The 18513-nt window shown below is 38.5% G+C and overlaps 1 long non-coding RNA gene across 7 annotated transcripts in view; it reads right to left on the bottom strand.

Moving 5' to 3' along the window:
- Window positions 1-18513, bottom strand: part of LOC124964232 (uncharacterized) — a 135711-nt gene that overhangs the window by 60856 nt on the left and 56342 nt on the right. For 4 of the 7 annotated variants that reach the window (XR_007104901.1, XR_007104898.1, XR_007104903.1 and 1 more), the window contains exon 8: window positions 10210-10372. The exons of 1 other annotated variant lie outside the window; for it this stretch is intronic. This is a non-coding gene — a long non-coding RNA (uncharacterized LOC124964232). Of the gene's footprint in view, window positions 1-10209; window positions 10373-10931; window positions 11006-14446; window positions 14526-18513 lie in introns of those variants that run through there. 2 more of the 7 variants (XR_007104899.1, XR_007104902.1) reach the window with 2 other exon arrangements.

The raw sequence follows: 18513 nt of genomic DNA, 5'->3' as shown, positions 1-18513 counted from the left end.
CCACACTAACTCCTGGAGCATGGCAACTGCCAAGTGTCACGTCACAAATCTATGATAAAGGCCAGAGTTACAGCAGGCCTTCTGAATGTTGACCCAATGCCTTTTACTCTCTTTACCAGTCTATGCTCAGCACCTAAAAAAGTATCTAGCAGAAAGTGAGGGATCAGTAAAAATCAGTGGAATTAATAAATAGAAGTAATTTTCAGGTGTGTACTGGCAGAGTTTCTCTGTGATCTGCAGCAGTGTGATTTCAAGGCTCCTGTGTGACTTTAGTGCACTTTTGACAATCTGACCATTTCATGCTTCATTCCCTCTTTTTCTCTACCATTAAAGATCTGAAAATCACTTTGATTCAACTGACTCCTGGCACCCACGTTTTTACTGAATGATTTTTTTTTCAATTAGGAATGCTTTTGATTATAAGTGAAAACAATAATAACAACTAAAGTATACTGTGATTTCAACAAAGAGGTTCTCATTTTTCTCAAATAAAAAATTTTAAAAAAACAATTCTTACTGGAGGAATGAAAAGTGTTTTAAAACAGATTTATTATGATTATTGCACCACTCAATGAAATTACTAAAAATCATTGACTTGTTCACTTGAAATGAGTTAATTTTATGAAATGTGAAATATACAAACAAACAGAAAAGAAGAAACTGGGCATGGTGGTGCACAACTGTAATCCCAGTGACTTGGGAGGCTGAGGCAGGAAGATCACAAGTTCAAGGCCAGCCTCAGCAACTAAGCCAGGTCCTTAGAAACTTATTGAGACAAAATAAAAAATAAAAGGGGCTAGGGATATGACTCAGTGGTAAAGTGCCTCTGGGTTCAATCCCTAGGGAAAAAAAAAAAAAAAAAACAGGAGGGAGACAGTCCAGTCCAGTGTTAGTATGGTGGCCGCTCAACCATGAAGGGCCTTGGTTCTTCCTCATTAATGACTTTCTTTCCTGGTATACAGCTTTCATATCATGCTTGTCAAATCATGGTTACAAGATTGCTGCTGTACCACCAGGCATCATGTCTACATTCCAGAGAAGAAAAGGAAAAGCAAAGAAAGAGACTCACCAGGTGAATCTGTTCCTTTTCATAAGAAAAATAAAAGCTTTCCCAGAGTTAAAGTCAGCCAACTTCTATATTAGAACTGGATCACATGGTTAGTTACTGAAAAGGGAAATGGGATTGCTGTGACTGGCACAGACTGTCAGAGTTCAGCCCCTGAAATAGGAGACGGGATCTGTTTTCCCTGAGGTCAAGCTGTTATCACACTCTACTGAACAAATCAGGATCTTAATAGGAAAGATGGGAAAGATAGCTGCTGGCTATGCCATAGTTAAATGGACTGCAGTGGACATTTGATCCAAAATAGAGCTTATCAACTCTCTTTTTCAAGAATTACAGCTGAGACACACAAAAACTGAGTTTTTAAGTCAGATCCCTTAAGCTGTCATGCTTCTGAACCTTCTTAATACTTGGGCGTTTAAATTCTTTAAAGTCCATCTTGATTAAATATCTTCCCCCAAAAGTGTCTTTGTTTTGTTGTTGTTGTTTGTTTGTTTTTTGTTTGTTTGTTTTTGTTTTTGTTTTTCCTTAAGACAGCTCAGGGTAGTTTGTGTTGTTTAAAAGCAAAGGCTCTTTGTGGTAGGAGGATCCAACATACTGCTTGGCCCAGTAAACCCATGCTATACTTGGTTTCTACAGGGTGCCAGGCAGTCATTTACACCTCCCGCCGGAACTACGCAGCCCTTTGTACCATGGTGTTCCTCCGGGGTGACCCCAGCTGTGTAGACATTATGTCATCAGCCTGACAACAGCCTCCTCCTGCTCTTCACCTCCAGACAGTATTTGCTGAGGTCCCAAATACAGAGAGAGGCCTGTGGGGACTAAAGGACTGCATGTGACAGAGGAATGGGGTCTCGCAGAAGCTCTCACAAGAACTAGTGGAGGACCACAGCTGCTGAGCATCACATCAGGAATCTATGATAAGGGCCCAGATCACACTTCTGATTGTGGGCCCAGTGCTATTTTTTTTTCTGTGTTAAGCCACTCAATTATCCAGGTCAAACACACGCATCCTCATACAGTCATCCATATGCCCCACAATTAGGAAAGATCCTACCAGGTAAAAAGCCTGCTCAGCCAGAGTGAGGATTCCATCCCTGCTAATAGGCACAAGGAACGTTCTCATTTTTGTGACTGATGATAAGGATTGTCACTCAAGCAGAACCCTGTAGATTTCCTGCTTGATCATCTATGAATTTGATCTAAATTCCTTTCTAAGGTACATCTCTCTTAAACCTCTGCAATTTTTAAACAGGATTTCTCAAAATACGTTGCTTATGACTTTCAGGTTTTCAGGGAACAAATGGTGCCGTGATCAGAAAACTTTTGGAAGTAACTGGTTAAAGTTAAATGACTTCTTCATTGCCAGACATCATGAAATCTTTAATACTCCAATTTGCCTGATTAACTTCTAAGAGAGGGATGCAATATGCGGCATTTTTTCCAAATTTGCTGGAACACTCATTTTTTCTTTAGCATATATTAAAAGTCTGATGATCCAAGATATAAACTTTGGGAAATTTTGCTAGTGGAGAGGAGTGCACCCTCAAACCTACTCACTACCTCTCTCTTTCAGGTGCCAGGAAACATTCTGCACCATGATTTAGGTCATATCCAAACCTCAGTGTACTCCCAGGGAGTGTTGCCAGATAGTTCTGCTCCTTGGCCAGTTCTGCATCACAGCTGCTATCCTGGGTAGAAGCACATTGGTCTAGGAGGGTTGTGCACTGTGCCCTTGGACTAACTATACTATTTCTCTCATCATCAGGTTACCCTCCTTCAAATTAAGCATTTTAAGCCAGGTGAGAATAGGATGAAAGGAGTCACAGTTGGAGAATTTAACAACCTATTATTTTTCTTCTGTTCCAACACTTCAAAGCAATTTTGGTTGATGTGAGTTGACCAAGTCACATTAATCTCGTTGACCTGGTTCCTGAACTAAAAACTTATTTGTCTTATTTCGATCCATCTACCTTCCTAAAGACCACCTGGTACAACAGGACAAAACTACCTTCCTCCCAACATGCAAACATGTCCTAAGATATCTGGCACCAATTTGGCTGCTTCCTAAACTCTGAACGCTTTAAGCATCCCTAAACTGACAAAATGATTTTAGGAGAATTAAATCCTTAGCTGGGGGATGTTCCATCAAAGCATCCATGGGACATCTGGAAAGGAAAGCTTGCTTCCCTGGAAACCTATTTTCCAGGGGTAAAGAGACTCAAGTTGAAGAGGAAAATAACTCACAAATCATCACAATATAATGATGTAAACTGCTACTCATGAAAGAGTCTTGGAGAATCCCATCTCCAGAAGTTCAACATTATCAACCATGTAACAATAAAAAAATTATGTTTATCCTCAAGATGAATATTTTCAGACAATATTAATGAGATTAATTACTCCCCTAAATTTACTCTGCCCCCTAAATTGAATTCTTTGAAGTATCTTAGGAAAATGCCAGGTGGCAACCACAGCCTTGTATGCTATTCCAGTGCAAAAGAGAGTGGTGTCCTCTGTAGGGATGGGAAATAAGAGTATTAAAAGTTGTATAATAGGAAAAGAACTACTACTGATGGCATCAGAGGACCCAAATCCTATCCAGAAATGTGACTTTGTTTGGAGGTAACCCATTTCAAATGAGTTCTTAGGTTGGGCCCTAATACAGTGTAACTAGTGTCCTTATGACAAGAGGATTTTGGGGGCTGGGGATGTAGCTCAGTGTAGAATGCATGCAGGGGGCCTGGGTTCAATCTCTGGCGCCACAGGGGTAACAAAACAGGGAAGGGGAATTGTTGATCCAAGCATGCATAGAGGGAAGGTGATGTGAACAGACACAGGAGAGAGGCCATCAGCTAGCCAGAGAGACAATCCTGGGAAAAATCCCTGCCCTGTAACCCTTAGGAGAAACCAAGCCTGACAACCCCTTGATTTTGGACTTGCAGTCTCCAGACCTGTGAGACAGCAGATTTCTATTGTTTAAGTCACATGGTTTATAGTACTTGGTGATGGTAACTCTGACAAACATAGCTGTGTTCCTGGGCAAGACTTTTAGTAGCTTAGGGGCCTCAGTTCCTCATCTACAGCATTACAATTGCCTTTGAAATTATTTTATTCTCTGAAGGTTAGTGATCATGGATGAAGGTAATCTCTGGCTAATTCTCCTGAGATATAAACATCTGCCATCTTCTGAAAAAAGTTTCCCCCCTTATCCACAGATCAATGGATTATTGACAGGTTGAAACCAGCTTTGATCATTCTGTCTGGCCATCCTAATTTATTGTTCAGTAAAGACATTAGAAAGAAAAATAAGGAGGAAGGAGGGTTAAAGTCACTCCTATGAAAGGCAGCTGATCTATAAGTTTATGTCTTTTCACATGAAACTCATCATTCAAAAAAATTGACCTATAATAGATTCCAGTGTAAGTGCTCAGGTGGAGCTCAGATGAAAACATCATTAACAAATACAAATTTCATGGCAGGGTTCACCATGGCAGAACCTCTGAAGTAAACAGTAAGAGCGCACATTCTGTTCTCTTTTCACAGCCTGTTTCTGGGCTCTCTACCACTAAAACATTTATCATGAAAGGAAACATGTTTCAGGGACAAATACTAAACTTTCAAGTGCTGCTATCCTGTTCCATCTCACCAATAAAACAGAAAATAACAATGGTTTTTCATGACATTTATCAACCTCTCATCAGCATGTATCATCCTGGTATAAACCCAGACCATTAATGCATCTTCAAAGCCTGGAATATAGAATTAATGCCAGAATCATAATGGGTGAGAGGCGCGTTTTGGCAACTAAAAGTGCAATTCTAAATGTCTAAGTGCTATAAAACAGAACTGATGGCCTAGCTCCTCTTCTCTGTACCTCACTGAATGTATGCTCTCCTGCCAGAAGAAATAGAAGATAAACATTCTACTCTATGGTATGATTTTATCACTGCCAACCGAGGTGACCTTCTTAAGCAGCTGAACAGCAGCCTGGCATCAAATATACGAAAAGAAAAATCAACATACTTGGCGAATGTAAATCCAGCATTCAGAGACACAGGGCTTATATTAGGCAGGGTCCCAAAAAGATGGAACACTCAGAGCAATTCAAAGAAGTTTCACTTATAAGGATTTTTTTTTTAAGTGTATACATAGAGTATAATGAAACCACAAGAGTTTGCAGGCAACAATCCAGGAATAGAAGCTGAATCACATTCACCCTGCCTAGGCACATGACACAAAGAGAAGGAGTTACCATAATGTGGAAGAAGAAAGCTGTAAAGACTGTACTGGAGCATATAGCCAAAGCTGGCTTCTTCAGGAGGGAGTAACACCAACTTGCAGTCACCTCCTTCTCTTCAGCTTCCTGCCAGGCACCCCATTGATCACACCCAACCAGAGACAGAAAGCATGGTGCCCACTAAGGGGATTCATAAGGCTCAGTCCCTGAAGATCAGATCTGGAGGGGTGATTGGTTGATACATGGCATAGTGCTAAATCACACCAACAAACTCATCAAGATACCTGTAAATTAGACTAGAGCCAAAAATTGTCCACTTCTGTTCACAATCCTACCCAGCTACATCATTTGAATAATCAACCAACTGTCTAATTTGCTAACACCAACTAGGTGGCCAACAATTCAATTCAGTTTGCATTCTAACCACTCAGTTCCTGCAGACTCCAAGTTAAGGGCACAGTTTCAGAGGTTGCTATCACTTTAGGTACCAGCAGCTTACAAAGTCCCCAGGATAGCTGTAATTTTCTGCTCAGTCTACCACGAATTGGAGGAATCCCCCATTAGGTTCAAAATTTGCTAGAATGACTCATGGAATTCAGAAAAGGTTCCTACTTTCTAATAAAGTTTTATTATAAATGATACAATCAAGAATAGTCAAATGGAAAAGGTCTATAGGGCAAAATACAGGTGGGGTGAGGTCCCAGAGCTTCCACACCCTCTCCAGGCATGCAGTCCTCCCTGCCTATCCACGTGCTTATCAACTGGGAAGCTACCTGAGCTTCATCATTTCAGAGTTTTTAATGGAAACTTCATTATGTAGCCATGATTTACTAAGTCATTGGTAATTGAACTCAGTCTTCAGTCCTAGAGATAGAGGTGGTGTGCAGACTTGGCAGCTCTATCCATCTAATTAGGTGATTGGTTCTTCTGGTGACCAGCCCTTACACTGAGCTATCTAAGCCTATCCCTTTTTAGTCACTTCACTAGCATATGAATGACACTGCTCTTACTCAGACAATTCCTAAAGTTTTAGAAGCTCTGTCCCAGAAACTGGGAGTAACACCAAATATAATTTTGATCATGCCATACCAGCACATTGTACCGCAGTGTCTGGCACATAATAGACACTTAATATTCATTTATGAATGCATAATGCAGTCTTCAGCAGGTCACTCTATAGTTCTTTCTTCATTTCTCTCAGGAATAAGTGAATTTTTTAAAGCCTAAATTCTCCATAGTTTTAAGGTCCCACCACCTTCCAGCTGGACAACATAGAAAAGACAAACCCAGCCTCCTCTCAGAATCTTAGGTCACATCATACCTCTGACATCCCAGGCAAATGCAGAGGAGTGATCTTTACCAAAATGTTGCAGAGATGGAACCTAACCATCTATGTTTGACCATCTTCCCTCGTCTCCTCACCATCTCAACCCTTTCTTCCACCATCAACCAACAGGTTCTGATGTCCTTAAAAGGAGTGTTATGGTTGAATCAGAAATGTCTCCCAAAAGCTCATGTATTGAAGGCTTGGTCCCCAAGGCAGCAGTGTTCAGATGTTTGGTCTTTGGAAGGCAATTTGATGATGATGGATCTGACCTCATCCATGAATTAACCCATTGATAGACTCATAATTTAATGGGAGGTAGTGGGAACTTAGGAGATGGGGGAGTAGTTGGAGTAAGTAGGTCCTTGGGGACATGTCCTTGAAGGCTATATCTTTTCCCCAGCACCCCCACTCAATCTTGCTTGCTCTCTTTGTGCTTCCAGGTTGCCAGGAGGTAAGCTGCTCTGTTCCATCATGCCCTCTCCTCTATGATACTCTACCTCACCACAGGACAACACTCCAAAGAGTCAAGTGACCATAGACTGAAATATCTGAAACTGTGAACTAAAAAAAAAAAAAAAAAACACTCCTCCTTTAAGATAATTTCTCTTGGGTATTTTGTTACAGTGATAGAAAGATTACTATTCCAAGAAGGAAGACGGGGTTGGACATTTTCATACTTGAAGGGATATGATTTTTCTAATGACATATGTTGTATATCATGCCACCGAAAGAATTTTATATTCCAGATAGTTTCCAATGATATGAATCCCAATTATTTAAAAAAATACCTAAGTGATCAATACTTAACATATCATAGGGAAAACTGGGTTTCTACCAAGAGAAAACTTAAAACCAGGAACGAAGAAAACATAGAATGTGGTCAGGCAATTTCTAACCCATTCCAAAACAATGAAAACTAAAAATAAACATGGCCTAACCAGGCTTATATACTTTGAAAATGGAATGTGAGATTCCAGGATTTGAATAGGAGGGAAAGAGTGACAGAAGTTTTTCTCCATCAGCAGAGCTTTGTTCTTGTAGATTGTTATGCTTCTCTATGGCTAGTAACAATCCTCTAATATGAACCAAAATGAACAAAACTCAATGCAAACTCTGGGTTCTCAGCCTGAATAGGTATGCAAAGACTTGAATAGGTTCTTTTAGAGATCATCTGTAGCCTTGCTCACATACTCTGGGTCCACCTTTCTGTGGAAGTGGGGTGTCCTTCAGCTTGAACAAAAACATAAAGTGGGATTTCCTCAGCTGAGTGTCCTTCCTCTCTGGCCAATGTGTCCTCTGTGCATGTGACACCTCTTTGATCAGTAGCACACAATATTGTCACTTCAGGCTCCAATCACAAAATATATCTAAGAACATTGTGATACGCAGCTTGCAAATGTTGGCTAGAGACACTCAATATTGGAAAAAACTGCCTAAGGCCATTGTTCTAAACCCAACTGATAATCATCCTAACTGACATGGGGGAAGGGTAGGTGGGAACAATGAGTGGGTCATTTAACAGAAAGACAGCAGAAAAGAATAGAGTGGATATGTTGGTCCCATCCAAGGTGCACTGAATCACAATTACTAGAGGATGGGGTCTCTTTAAATTCACATACCTCCATTTATACAATGGTAAAGACATCATAATTATCCTTTCCATACTTTTAAATTATGCTTACCTGGATTGGTTACATTAGAAACAATGGAAATTTTTAAAAAAATATATGCCTGGGAGACCTGCCCTACCCATACACCTAACCACACCATTCTGATAACCTTACATGGTAGTGACCTATACATTTTACAAATGCTCTCCAAGGGCTTCAGATTGTCTCCTCCTTCCTTCATCCCACCCTATCTGCAGTTCAAATCCACTGAGCACTAGTTCTATATTATAGTCAGTTGCTAAAAAGAGATATATTTGGGTCACATATCTTAATTCCCTGCTGACATATCTTAATGGAATTATTATTTAACAATACACACTTAGATCAGCAATGCCTTAAAAGAGTTATGTACTTGAATTTTACATTATTACTTCTTCTGGAAAACTATAGTTTCAATCATCTGATATGTTACCCAACACCCATTACATAAAGGTTCATGAAATTCCATGTCAGAAAAGATGTGGTCCCTCCAGTTGAATATGACTGTGCCTTTCTAACAAATGATGATAATGAGATATTGCAAGGCATTGCCCCAGAGCCTCAGCTGCTAGGAAACAGCCACATATATTTAGCAATAACTGTGCACAATTGAATGAGTACCCTTAGGAATAGAACCTTCAAGAATGATGTTGTCCTAGACACCTCCTATGATAATAGATATGTTCTATATCCACACTGTTCAACTAGGTAGTCAGTAGCCACCTGTAGCTATTGAGAACTGCACATGTGACTAGTGAGACTGAGAGAGTCTCACTTAAAATAAATTTTAAGTTGTATTTACACTTTCAAATTTTATTTAATGTCAACTAATTTAAATTTAAGAAGTCAAATATGGCTAGTAGCTACATTGAACAGGATAGTGGCAAAGCCACCTTTTTCTTTTAAATTTGTAGTTGACACAAATAAATAAAACAATATTAATGGCTTAGGCCAATGGCTTAGGGTTCTTTCAGTTTACCTGTCAAAGCTATGCCTAAATTGTAAGAGTGCCACTGGCTTTTAGTAAAATGATTTGAAAGGATTTCTGCATATCTGGTCTTGACTGTAGAAGCTTGGCTACTCCCAAGCTCAGGTCCTCTCTCTGGGCAGCCTTAATTTAACTGGACATGCCTCTGGTCTGGGCTGTGTCTATTCTAACTGCTGGGAGCAGATGACAGAATTGCTGACCTTCCTCTAAAGATGATTACAACCAAACCCCACCTGAATGGAAGGCCTAATCCATGTACTCTCTTCTCCCCTGTTCCTACCTGACACCCGCCCCCATAAAGGGAAGATAAGAGGAGGCTTCAAGGTGACTTTGTTTAATTCACATATAGAAGCATGCTCTCTGTTTAAGGAAGAGCCCAGTGGATTTGCAGGGTTTATGAACGTCTACATTATTGACATTTGGGGTCAGATAATTATTTGCTATTGGGGGCTGAATTGTGTATTGTAGGATTTGAGCATCATTCCTGGCCTCCACCCATTAGATGCCTAATATCTCCCACCCTCCCAGGAGTTGTCACCAGATATTTCCCAGACATTTAGAACTACTGTCTTAGTATGGATCTGGGCTGTGGCAACTTAAGAAAGGAGACTAAATCTTAGTTTTTTGCTTTATTATTCATATATTTTTAATGTTCAGTACCTAGAAGATGCCTGGTTCATGATATGCACTTAATTAAAAATTGTTTGGATGATGCAATGAATAAAAGATCAGGATTACTTTTTAACTATGTAAATAGTGACTAGCATAGTGTAAGACCCAATCAAAAATGTTTTCTGACTGGTTAATATTCTTTCAGGTTTTAATAAAATACAGAAATTACTACTAAAAAAAATATTTGGAGAAGAAAAGTGATACGGAAAATAAAAGTTTTGCATATTAGGGTTTAAATCAACAAGTGCGAGTATAAAAATGTAGTCTCACCATTTCCAAACCAAGTGCCATTAATATTTGTAAGGAAGTAGGGCTCCTTCACTTCTCCACCTCCTCACTGAAGTCCTTCCAGGTATAGGGGTTGGATCCCTACTTTGCTGACTGTAGCCTGTCATCTGTACCAGACATGCTCTGGGGGAAGCCCAGCTGCTCTCTGCACAAGAAAAACAGACAGTGCAGTTCAGTTCATGGTTCCTGAACCTTAAAGCTGCATTTGCCTCTAGATAATGCTTTTATCTCATTTGTCACAATCAAGCCCCAGAGAATAATTCAACTATCTAATTAAAGCCCAATCTTTTGTACCTAAAATTTAGGGAATGTCTCACCTCCGAGTACATATGAAAACAGCATAGCAGAGGGAAAATAAAGGCATTCCTACCACGTACAAATTTAAACCGACAACACATTTAGCATAATCTGCCCTTCACTGTCTGTTTACCTAAACTCTTTATGGCATTTTAAGCTTCTGGATAAGATTTTTAATTTAATGGGAAATATCACTCCCTAAGTTCTCTCTCACTGGCTGTGTATTTAAAGAACTTGCTGCATCCAAACAACCAAAATCATAAAGTCACACTGCCATTGTACCAGGGACAAGGTCAGAACATTTATTATAATTAAACAAAAAAGGTAGAAGGAAGAAAGAACAGCTTGTTTGTAGAAACCATCCCTCCCCATGGAGTAGTGGATTGCAGGATACAAATTAGAATTACCTTGGGAGCTTCTACAAGTCCTGAAGGTCAGGGTATGCCCCAAATGGATTAAATAAGAATCTCAGGGGTAGTGCCTAGAGATTGCAAATTTTTAAAAATAAGTGTTTTATTGTAGAATAATCTTAATTTTAGAGAAAAATTGCCAAAATAATATAGTAGAATTCCTATTTACCCCACATCCTGTTCCTCTTTTATTACCATCTTATATTAGTACATTTGTTACTCTTAATGGGTCAATATTGATACATTGTTACCTAAAGTTCATATTTTATTCATATCTCCTCAGAGATTCCCTAAAGTTCATTCTCTTTTCCAGGATCTGTCTAGGATATCTCATTACACTTGGTCATCATGTCTCCTTAGGTTCCTATTAGGTGTAACAGTGTCTCAGACTTTCCTTGTTTTTGATGACTTTAACTTTTTTTTTTTGCAAATTACTGGTCATATATTTATAGAATGTCCCTCAATTGGGAATTATCTAATATTTTCCTCATGATTAAATGGGGTCTTATTTGAAGACCACAGAAGGAAAGTACCATATTCATTGTACCCAAGCAAGAGCATATACTACTAACCTGACTCATCACTACTGATGTTGACCTTGACCATCTGGCTAAGAAACAGTGCCTGAAAAGTTTCTCCACATAAAGTTACTCCTTTTTGTTCTTTCCATTCTGTACTTGGAAGGAAGGGATCATGTTCAACCTACACTTAAGCAATAGGGAGTTATATTCCAGTTCCTTATGAGGAGAGTATCCAAATATATTATTTGAAATTCTTTAACAGAAAATTTACCTATTTTCCTCCATTTTTAAATTTTTTCAATAATTTGCTCATTTGTGTATGAACACATGAATTTATTTTATGCCTTGGATTTCAATCCCGTACACAATTCTTTTTTTGTTCAAATAGTCCTTCTTTGGCCATTTGGGGGTTCTTTCTGTGGGCTGTTTCTTTGAATCATTAGTGAGTGTGTACGTATGTTTTCTGTGCACTTCCTTACTTTGGAACTCTGTGTTCATTTTTTGTATTTCCTACTCTAGTCCTAGAATACATCACTTACTCAAGCCATGGTTTCTTCGGCTGGAGAGTTACATTGGAAACCAAAATCTCCATGCTAGGTGTGCTTGTTACTATGGGTTGTCACTAATTCTAGATCATCTAGCCTGATAAACCAAGAAAACATGTGTATAACTCACGTATATAAACATATCTATTTCTACATGCTACCTAGAACATAACTATATGTAAAAATTTGTATCTGTATTAAGCTAACAGGGGTTCATATCATTACACCCAATTCTAATCTATCATCACATGGATGATTACACACTCCTCCTCTGTAACCTCCCATAACTACAGTGAGAAACCTGGTTCCTACCATTCCATCCATTTACTTAATTGTTCAAATCCAGTATGCCTGTACAGCAGCATGAGTATTGTTAATTTGACACCCACCTCAAGGGGACACAACTTTATCAACTAGAGTATAACACTTATTTACAGTTCCTTTAGCTTTTAGACTTACAGAGTTCACTTATTTCCAAAGCTACTTAGGCCAACCCCTTTCTTCCTCCATACCATTCAGTGAGATTCTTTCATATATTTGTAATACAGTTAGATCATCACTATTCTGCATTTCATCCTAGGATTCTCAGATCTCCTAAATGACTTTTCAAATTTGCATACATTAAGATTTAATCTTTGTGCTATTAAGTTATATGGGTTTTGACAAATGCATAATATTATATAACCATAATTATAATATAATGCAGAAAAATTTCACTGAAAGAATCCCTGTCCTTCACTTATTCAACCCTCTCCTCCTCCTACTCAGCCTCTGGGAACATTGATTTTTCTGCCATTGTTATAAGCTTGCCTTTTCCAAAACGTATATAATTCAAATCACAAAATATGCAGCCTTTTCACACTGTTTTCTTTCACTTAGCAGTATGCACTTAAGATTAATGTGTCTTTTGCAGCTTAATAGTTTATTTCGTTTTATCACAGAATAATATTCCATTGCATGGATGTACCGGGGTTTGCTTATCCATTCATCTATTGAAGGATATCTTGGTTGCTTCCAGTTTGGGCAATTATGAAGAAAGCTGCTATAAACACTCACATGTAGGTCTTTGGATGCACATGTGTTTTCAAGCAGTAACTTAAGCATTCAAATCCGTAAATATGTAGAGTTTCAATCACTGAACAGTACACTAAGACTCTGTTTAGCTTTGCAAAAAGCTGCTGCACTGTCTTCCCTAATAGTGGAATCATTCCCATCAGCAGTAAAGGAGAGTTCCTGTTGCTTCACATCTTTGTAGGCAATTAATATTAGTGTTTTTTTTTTTTTTAAATGTTAGCCACTTTAAAAGGTATACCGTGGCATCTGGTTCCCTAGTAAAAAATGATGAATATTTTTTCACATGCTAATTTTCCATCTTTCTATCTTTGTTGAAGTGTCTCTGTGCAGATATTTTGTCTATTTTAAAATTTAATAGATTATTGTCTTATTGTTGAGTTTTAAGTGTTCCTTATATATTTGAAAACAAGTCCTGTATTAGATATGTGTTTTGTAAATATTTTTTCCCAGTCTATGGCTTGGGAAATTCTCTTGTTTTGGTTTCCTTAGTAGTGTCTATCACAGAAGTTTTTAAATTTAATAAAGTCCAACATCATTTTTCTCTTTTATAACTCATGTTTTTGCTCAGTATCTAAAAATTCCTTGTTGAACCAAAGTTACATAGTTTATTTCCTGTTTACTTTTGACAGTTTTATAGTTTTGTACAATGTATTTAGAACTATGATCCATTTTGAATTAGTATTTATTAAAGTGTAAGATCTACGTAGATTCCTTTTTTTATAACTTAAGGATTTTCAATTGTTCCAATACCACTTGTTGAAAAGCTTATCATTTCTGTATTGAGTTGTCTTTGCCTTTCCTCTTTGTCAAAGATGGGTTGAATTTATTTGTGTGAGTCTACTTCTGGGCTCTCTGTACCTTCCTACTGATCTCTGTATCTGGTTTTTTTTTTTTTTTTTTCAGTGAAACACTAGCAAGATCACTGAATCCTACAGCAAATCTTGAAATCAGGTAGTGTTACTCCTCCATCTTTCTCTCCTTCTTTGGTACTGTGTTGGGCATTACTATTTTTTTTTTTATGGCTTCCCAGATAATTCCAAAGTATAGTAAAAAGTAAGAACCACTGTGTTGGAGGCTGCTAGGAACCAAAGTTAGTATATGGATTTTAAAGTCAAGTAGCAGTCTTTTGTTTAAATTCTTAGTTTGCAAGCAAGTCATTTGAAATCTGGGGATTCTGTTTCCTCTGCAGAAAAATGGGAGACTCACAGGGCTCTTGTGAGAGAATGTGGTAGAAGAACCCAACCTAGGGATGAGCAATTGACTAGTCAAGATCAGTTCCCTTTCCTCTAAATGCTTTCTTGACTGTTCTCTTGGTGTACTCCGATATAACCATTTTATCCCAATTATTATGAAGCACCAATGTAATTCTTACCATGAAATACTTCCTGATTGATGCATGAACATACAAGATGGATTATAATCCGGTATTGCTTCTTCTAGAAATTGTCTGTCTAGATAGAAGTAATAAGTTTATGTGACAAACTTTATACAAGATTCATCCCCACATTGAATCCATGGGGAATTAACATTGCTCCATTTTTTAATGGCTTGGGGAAATGATGAGAATTTTATAACTATATAGAACCACTAATAAAGAATAAGTAGCAAATAACACAAATGATTTTTTCAGGTTAGAGAAAGAATTTTTTAATTAGAAAAATAGAAAAGTAATCAGGACATTTTTTTGAAGGGATAATGGATCTTGCTATGACTATAGTTTTGTCACTTCTTGTTTGGATAATTGTTCAATGCACAGTTACACAGGTGAGATGATTAGGTAGAAAGTATAGATTTTTACCTAAGATTTTTATATAAATGTCATCATGCTTTCCAAAAGTCCATTCTTAATTTTACAGAATAAAAAATGCACATATAAGCAATCAAGCAAGCAAGCAAATAGCAACAAGAAACCCAAAAGTCAGAAAGGGTTAAAAAAAAAAGAGGAAAATTGAAGAGCTAACATTTACCAAGTGCACATATGCTCCAGGTTCCATGCTAGGAATTATACACATTTAAATTACTTAATCCTCTGACAAATTTAATACTATTCTTACTTTACCATGTCTCAGAAAAGCTGTGTAATTTGCCAGAAGGCATAAAGCTAACAAGGCAGAGCCAGGATGTTACCCAGGTGTGCCTCCCATCCAGGCCCTCTATTCCTATTCCAGGACTCTACCATAGCACTCTCTTCCAGTTTCCTAACAGGAGAAACAGCATGGGAAACATTTTAATTTCACAGAAATATTCCCAGAGTTCCTAGCTATTTTCTAAGCTGAATCCTAAATCCTGTGCGTTTACTTGTTTGGATATCCTGAGAATTCTGGCACTGCTCCTTTAGCATCCATGAAAGGGAAGCCATCTTTCATTCCTGGGCATCTCCCCCAGCATCCCCAGACAGCGGGCCCTGTTGCATCTCCCCAGGAGTCATTAGTGAATCCCAGAGGCCTCCATTCCTGCTTTCAAAAGATCTGGCCACACAGCAGTGGTGGCCATAATGAGACTCGGTCACAGTGTCACAGACACTGGTGACTCACGGGAGACAGGGGCCAGGCCTTACCAAATTCCTCATAAGAAAAAGGATGACAAAACTCAAAAAATAAAAATGCCAGGGGGTCAGAACTGGTCACAGAAACCACCGTAGAATCCAATTAAGAGTTGGTATTTCCCAGCTTCTCTTGTGACAGGTACTTTTGTGCACGACTCCCTGTCATTTCCCTGAGGAGAGGTGATGAGACACAGACCAACAGAGTGGAAAACACAGTTCTGAGAGGGGAACTGTTAGAGCAGTCACAGTCGCGGGTGCAAAGCAATTCCAGGGTAATTAGAGACACTTTAAGAGAAAACAATGCTGTCACATACACTAGGAGGAAATAGGATTTTTGTGACTTAAATTTCAAAATTTAAAAAATTTTAAACGTTTAATTGACCCATATCTTTATATATATTTATGGGGTAACCATGCAATAATACACATATACAACGTGTAAGGATCCAGACCTGGTAATTAGCATTTCCATCACCTTTAATGTTTATCATTTCTTTGTGTTGGGATCCTTTGAACTCCTCACTTCTAGTTTTTGAAAGCCCCATATCTTTCCCCTCACACCTCAGCTGGAATCCTAGGTGGGATTCTTTTTAAAGTCGCTGGTCTAGGATCTGATCCTTATCTTGCAAATCCATAAATTCAGATTAGTCCACTTCCACAGATCTACTGAAGTTCACAGGAACTTCCAAACTAACTGACTTATAAGATCCTAAAACACAAACTAGAATGTCAAGGGGCTTTGGTGTTGTTATTTAATAATAACAACTTTTGCTTGTATTTTTATTTATACTGGCGACCCAATTTTTTCATTAGTCAAAAGACTCACGTTAGATTGCCCTCCTATGTCAATTAGCTACTATTGCATCACAACCATGCCAGAGCTTAGAGACTTAAAACAAGTAAGCAGTTGATTTTGCTCACATATCAGAGGTCATCAGAGAAGTTCTGCTGATGTGGGTGGAGTCCAGCTGATGTCTCCTGGGCTTACTCAGGTTCTTGTGATTGTGCTGTAGACTAGCTGATCTAAAGAGACCTCACCTTTGTGTCTGATGTTTTCTGGCAGTGAGCCAGAGCAAGCAGGGTAACCGGCCTTGCTGATCATCATTTATCCAGTGGTCTGAGTGTGTTCCCATGGGGCTGTGGGTTCAGAGGATAGAGAGAGGGAGGAGCTTTGGGCCTCTTGAGAGGTTTCAAGGCTTAACACTGGCACACTCTCACTTCTACCTCATTCCATTGGCCAGAACAAATCATAAAGTCAGGCCATGTTCAAGGGCACCCATGGAAGGCATGAGTTATAAAGTCACCTTTTATGGGGTTTGGATATAGGGATAAAGAATAATTATAGCCACTTTGGCATCAATCTACCACACTTCCCTTCCTCTTGCTCTTGGAAATGGAATTACTAAGCAGAGAGGATGCTTGGTGAATACAAAATAAAATATAATTGCAAGGTGCTCAGGGGTTATTTAAACAAGGTTTCAAAAGAACTTGAACAACCCTGCCTCCAAAACCAGAAATCAAAATCCCAGTTATTCTCTCTCTCTCTCTCTCTCTCTCTCTCTCCCTCTCTCTCTCTCTCTCTCTCTCTCTTTCTCTCTCTCTCTCTCTCTCACACACACACACACACACACACCACCCCCAAAATGTCCTTTTGGAGATCATTTCTCAGGGTGGATCCCTTCTGCAGATGATTGCCACTGAACTCTATTATTATTATTTCTGGTTTCACTTTCAGGGTGATACCTCTTTCCACGTAGTAGATTTACCTTTTGTGATCTCTACAATTACTGTTTGGGTTTTATTCAATGAAATTTTATTGCTGCTGAAATTGTTCCAGGAAGAGATGGTGGACCATATTCTGGAGACTCCTTTGCTTTTTAAATTTCATTGGCTATACCTGTAATGACCAGGAATTTCTGGCCCTGGGATTCATAATCCAGTAGAATAAATACCTTATGAGTCACAGGTTTATTGCACACCTAAGAACATATCCCAAACTAATCTGAAACTGAAACCTGGATGTGTTGTGAAAATTCAGGGAGCCCAAACCCTGTTAGAGTAAATTAACACTTTGGTTTTCAACATGGTTTTGGAATGAGTGTTTCTGTAGAAATTAGTTTTCTAGGTCGCTATTTCATTACGCAGTGCCCTCCTTATAAGAGCCCAAGGGACTGATTTCTCTCTGATTTCAGAATGAGAAATGTGTGCAGCTTTTTAGTACTTCGAATGGTTTTGTGGTGGCTCTTTTTCCAGACTACATGGATTGTATAGGTGAGGGCATTTCCTTCTTTGCATTACCCACTCACCAATTTAGTGCACTTCCAAGCCCCATCTCCAGCGAGTGTATCGGTCCTTCCTATATGAATTTTTAGCTGATAACCTCACAGTGGCTTTGCCTTAGCTTTCTTAGTTCTATATACATTCAGTTCTGCTTCCTTACTCAAATATTTTATATTTATTTGGTTCTACTTAAGGTACTTATTTAAGCTGCTTTGCATGCTTTATAGAACCTCAAAGAGAGTAAATAAATAAATAAATGCAAATTTCTCAAGAAAGCTATAGTTTAATTTCTTTGAATATTTTTTTAAATGTCTCAGTTTCATCTAATTTGATGGAACTCAGTTTTTGATTTCAGGTCCTGAGGCTGAATTAATCACACTTCTCAATGGTTCATTAGCTTCTTTGGTTCAACAAGACCCCTCTCATTTTATTTCTTTCTGCCCCTTTATTCCCCTCCTATTCCTCCGCTGCCCCAAGGCAACCATTCCAACCATGTCCTTTGTTAGCAAGGGTTCTTATAAAATATATAGGTTTAAATAAATGGGACTTTTAACTGCATGCAAATAGTGCTGTTATAAACCTGTCTTTTTCATTTTCATCCAACACTGTTTTTA

The sequence above is a fragment of the Sciurus carolinensis genome, chromosome 14, assembly GCF_902686445.1.
Source record: "Sciurus carolinensis chromosome 14, mSciCar1.2, whole genome shotgun sequence".
NCBI lineage: Eukaryota > Metazoa > Chordata > Mammalia > Rodentia > Sciuridae > Sciurus > Sciurus carolinensis.
The sequence above is the reverse complement of the archived record's forward strand: the minus strand, read 5'-3'. Positions and strand labels throughout refer to the sequence as shown.